Here is a 5713-nt window from a genome sequence, read left to right on the forward strand (position 1 = left end):
TAGTAGTATTGATAATCCACTGAATAAGAAATATCAGTTTATACTGATATAAACGAACAAATGGAGGAAAAGAATAAAACCTTTCTTACAGTAAAATTTCAACTAATAAATAATGAAGAAATGATAGAATAAGAAAATCACCATTTGGCAACCTGTATAGTAACAACTAATTCAGGCAAAATGATCAATAGTTGTGTAAACCAGTGGGTAAAGTTTGGTGAGAAATAGTGTATTTATATGGCCTTAAAGTATTTTCTCACAAAACACTTACTGATTTCGAAGAGAAAAATAGCAACTTTATAGTGGAGAGGCTTGACAGGCCCCACCTGAACCAAGTGACCAAAGGTAACATCACAAGGGACAAATAGGACACCTCAATATCATGCATCTCCTGATGTGATGAGCTAAAAGGACACAATATTACCTCTGTGGTGTTCCTGCCCAAAATGCACAACCTACATCTGATTGTGAGGAAGCATCAGACGATCTCCCAATGAGGGACAGTCCAGTCAATAAACGGCTTATATTCTTCAAAAATGACAATGTCATGAAGGACAAAGAAAGACTGAGGAACCGTTCTAACTGAGGGAACCTAAAGAGACATGACAATATGTAATCTTGGATTGGGTCCCAGATCGAAAACATTTTTTTTTTCTTTTTTAAAGAATATTGTCAGGAAAACATGAAATTTTAACAAAGATGTGTAGTTTCAATAATAGTATTGTATCAGTATTAATTTCCTGATTTTGAAATAGGCGTTATGAAAAAGAATGTCCATGGTTCTTTTAGGAAATACATGCTCAAGTATTTAGAGATAAAGGGGGTTCGTATCTGCAACCTACTTTTAACCAGTTCACAAAAAATGTATGTATAGAGAGAAAGTGATGAGTGAAGGGCATATAGGAATTCCTCGTACTTTTTGTATATTTTGTAAAAAGTACTTTTCTATAAGTCTGAAATGATTTCAAAATAAAGATTAAAAAACAGCCCCATCTGCGACTCAAAGTCCTTTTGAGTGAATTTTCTTCCCACTCTTCTTTCCCTCACACTGAAGGAACACCTTAGAATTTAGGTCCTCACAGTTCCCTGCACGAAGCAGGAGAATCCTACTTTAATTGGGGAGTATGAGGAGGGTGTGTGTGTGTGTGTGTGTGTGTGTGTGTGTGTGTGTGTGTGTGAGAGAGAGAGAGAGAGGAGACAGAGAGACAGAGAGACAGAGACAGAGAAAATGTAAGAGAAAGATGCAACTATTCCCTCAGGGTCCCACACAAAAGCCTGGGATAGAGTCATTTGTTACAACGCCCCAATCAGACCAGTGAATGGAGTCAAAGGCCTCTTGGTGACTCCTGTCAGGTTTCTGAGGGAAGGGAGGGGTTGGCCTGCGTGGCATGTACTGACCCAGCTCAGTGAAAGCCAAGAGCCAACCTATGTAAGAAAGTCCAGGACTGAGCTCATGCTCTCTTTCTCTTTCTCTCTCAAACACACATCCTTTCCTCTTCTTTCCTAGAATATTTCCAGGTACCTGGTGAAGAAGATGTTTCTATCAGGGACAGAATATCTCTCTAAAGAAGGGGGCATGCTTTATTTCTTTAGGGATGCAGAATAAAGCTCGATATGTGGAAACCCACTAACTTTGAGGCCCAGCGCCCCACCCTCCTACATTCGGTCCGGCTTGTCCAGAGCCTTGTATTCAGGTCCAAGGACCCGGTTATACAGGTCTCAAAGCTTATACAATGGGCATGACATGAAAAGATTCCAAAGGAAGGTCTGCTATATACTGTGTTAAAATAGCTGTTTTTAATGCTCCCCTACTTTCTCTGATAACTGTTTCCTTTAATTCACTCATCTCAATATCGTGAACTACAGCGAAGCAGAAAGTGGTTTTGTTATTTACAAATGTTCCTGATTGAATGAAATAATGTCTTGATTCCTTCTCGGTGGTCAGGGACAATAACAAGAGAATCTTAAGGGGATGGGGATAGAGCTCCCCTCCTCCCTGGAAGTGGCATCTGTCCCCTTCCTACCTCCTCACACCCCTGCTTTTATAATATTGCCTCATGGTTGTAGGGAGACATAGGGAAGGAAAAAAAAATGAAATCATTTTCAGTTCTGAAAAGATATTTGTCTCAATCTACCAACATCAGCCAGATATGAGTTGTACAAATCAAATAGGTACAAGGCTTCAGGCTGGACTGTGAAAAAGAGACTTTAAATATTTAAGAGCTGGTCAGCCCTGATCTTATCAGTTCAGAGTGAAAATAAAGACACTAAGTCTAAGCCCTTTTTTAAAGAAGCCACAGTTTGTATGTTTCTGCAGAGAAAGTGGATCTTCATGGCTGGGCCCAAGGTTGCATAGAAATTATAGAGGATCCAACTTCCTTCTCATTATGTGGCCCATTTGCCCACCTACTACCCCCCAAATGACTTTATTTAACAGGTGTCATACACCAAATAGCAGCATTTTTTTCAATCAAGTAGGAATCAGGCAATGAATGACTCAATATTAAATTTAGGCCATTCCCAGCACCTGGACGAGCCTGTAAGAAACAATAAAACTAGCTCTCAGATGGGAGTGGATATGACCAAGGAACTCCCTTATGCCATCATGATAGCTGATGGGGATAGCCAGGATCTTTCCATTTGGCTGATTCACTCAGATCTCTAGGGCCCAATGACATGAGAGGGATTTCAGTATTTTTTAAGGCCCATGTGGAAAGATATTACTAACTCTTACATGGGGAATTCATCATTTTCATGGGATGCCCTATACCTTCTTTTCTTTTGCCAGTCCGAGGAAGCATATCAACACTGGCAGAGCCAATATATTTATAATGTCAGTAGAAAGATTTTCACAAAGATCTCAAAATTCATATAACACAGGCTCAGGAAAGAATGATTACATTTAAGGAGTGAGGAATCTGCAAAAGGAGAAGCAGGTGCCTTGCCAGGGGCAAGTGAAGCTCTGCAGCAGAGGGAGGAATTGGGCTGAGATGTGCAGGTCCCGGGGCCCTTCTCCAGCACAATGGGGGGACGAGTGTCACTTTTGTCTCCCAGGTGTGAGTTCTGCCAAGGATTTCATTTTCCACATGCCCCCTGGTAATGGACCCTTTTGTTATTACTATGAACTGGGCAAACTTTCTAGCTGGTTGGGTCTACACTTGGGACTTAATGATTTGCAACACCATAATGTTCCATGTTTCTTGATTACAGAAGAACCCTATAACCTTTTGTTTTCATCATATTTACTATAGTAGATTAATGATGGCTGCAAATTCTTTGCCACTGTTCCATCAAGAGGTAGCGTCTTATTCCTCATTCTTTGAATCTAGATTGACCCTGAGACTGGCTTTGACAAACAGAATGCACTGGAAGTAACACAGTGTAACTTCTAAGGTCTGGGCCTTAACACATCAGCAGCTTCCAATTTAGTCCTAGTTGGAAGAAGTTGCCATGAAGTCTGGCTACCCTGAGACTTCCTTGCTGTGAGAAAGCCCAAGTTAACCGTGTGTAGAGAGAGAGTCCATGTGGAGGAGCCCCGAGGTGCCAGACATGCAAGTGGTTTTCTTAAACCTACCTGCCCAGCCACCAACTAAACGAAGCCAAGTGAAGGATCCCAGCAAATGGAATATGGAAGAGAATAACCACCCAACAGAGCCCTGTCCAAATTGCTGACCCACAGAATTATAAGCCAATAAGATGGCTGATTTAAGCCAGTAACTTTTGGGATAATTTATTATCTGGTTAGTTAACTGAAACATATAAATCAAAGCTAATGGAATTAGTGACCCACCCACCAGTACCACACAGAAACAACAGACCCAGATGGATAAGGCTTCTTTATGTCATTCAAATAGCAAAAACTCCACTGAATTGGGAGCAGAGCCCAGAAAAACTCCAGGATTCCAGCTGTGGTCTCCGTGATGTCAGACAGAAATAATATTTTTCTGAGAGCAGCTCTTCTCTTTCATGGTCCCTTTTCTGTACTGTGGCCCTACCTATTTCTGACCCTAACTATTTTGCACTCCATTTTCCAGGGATGCATTCATTTGCTTTAAATATCTCCAGAGACTACCATAACAACTAACATTTGTAAACAATTTCACTGTCCAACAATAGGGGATGGGTAAATAATTTATAGTCCATCGATATAATAACAAAAATTTGAATTTATTAAAATTGATGCTTTAGAAGGGGCTTGTAGGCACAGAGAGGTATTTCCAGTATGTGTTATGAAACGCGATCGCACTTAAAAATTTTATATACAGTAATCCTATAAACCTAGGGGAAGATGTGAGGGTTTGCAACAAGGTTATGGGGACTCTATACTTTTATTTGACTTTCCTGAAATAAGTACAGCAGGTCCTCAAACAACATCATTTCGTTCAGCACCACTTTGTTATAACATTATTGAGATGTGATAGGAACTTAACTCTTGTTTATATCAATTAGCCTATGGTAAAATTGCTTTTTATGTGTCCTTTGCCTTAAAGTCACAGTACCTATCGACAATGTTAAGTGAAGATCTACTGTATGTATCTAGCATTTATAATATGTTAAAACAGTAAAAGAAGTGTTATTCCGGAGGTAGAAGTAGTGACGGGATGGCAGGAAGACTGTCAGGCCCCTCAAGGAAGTGGAACTGGGCTGAAATGATGGTGTGACTTAAATTGAAATAACCTGTGGTTTCTTGGGGCCCCCACATGGTACTTGCCGTCTTGTGCATAGAACCCGCTTCAGGCAGCATGCCGACAACATGACCTCTATTAATAGCAGCTGAAATCTGGGCTCATGCAGATTCTTAAGTGGGATAGGAATCAGAGTCAAAATCGTGGTTATTAAGTGAGTGACCTTGTCAGAACTTTATCATCACATAGTATTTATTAAACTCTCTCTTACTTTAATGAGTCAGGAAGTAGGGTTTCTTTTTCTTTCTTATTCAAAGCTGTGTTTCTCGGCAAGAGTAGGGCTCCCTTCCTAAAATGGACCAGAACTTTTATTTCCCTGAAGCTATATTACTTAAGGCAGAATTTTCCAGGGAAGGAAAGTGTTGATTCAACCACAGACCACTAAGCAAATATCTGGTTGTTCTCTGGGACTTTCTGTCTAGTTCTCATTTCTTTTTCCTATATCCAACCAGAAAATATTATAGTAAAGTCTGTGTACAGTGGACATCTGTTGTCCAGTATATTTTTCTACCTCCTTTGGGGACATCACCCTGCCTTTCTTCTGGGGAACTACCTCCTCCCATTCTGTTTCTGTGGTTAGAATGACTTCATCACCTGGCTCCGGGCAGGGGGCACATGACCCAGAGTTGGCCAGTTGGCATATTCCATTCTCCTGGCCATAGGTGAAAGGGCCATGAACAGGCAGGCACATGACCCAAATCAGGCCACCGAGACTCAAGTCTGGGGCTTTTGCTGGAACTATCGGGAACGAAGTGAACTGTTTCTATTTGGGTTGCTAAGCTGGGAGTTTGCAAGCCTAGAGCCGCTTTAGGCCGTCTTTGCCACCTTGTAGGGTAACGCTGCCTGAGAGTAAAGCCAACACAAAGGAAAGCAGAGCTGAGAGAAGGAGAGAATCAGATGTTTTCAATGTCGTCTTTTGGAAACCTGGATCTAACTACTCCAGAATTTACTCCTAGGTTTTTAGTTGCAAGGGCTAATAAAATCTCCCCGCGCCCTCCACACACCCCACTTAAATCAATTGGAATTGA

The sequence above is a fragment of the Pteropus alecto genome, unplaced genomic scaffold, assembly GCF_000325575.1.
Source record: "Pteropus alecto unplaced genomic scaffold, ASM32557v1 scaffold276, whole genome shotgun sequence".
Classification (NCBI taxonomy): domain Eukaryota; kingdom Metazoa; phylum Chordata; class Mammalia; order Chiroptera; family Pteropodidae; genus Pteropus; species Pteropus alecto.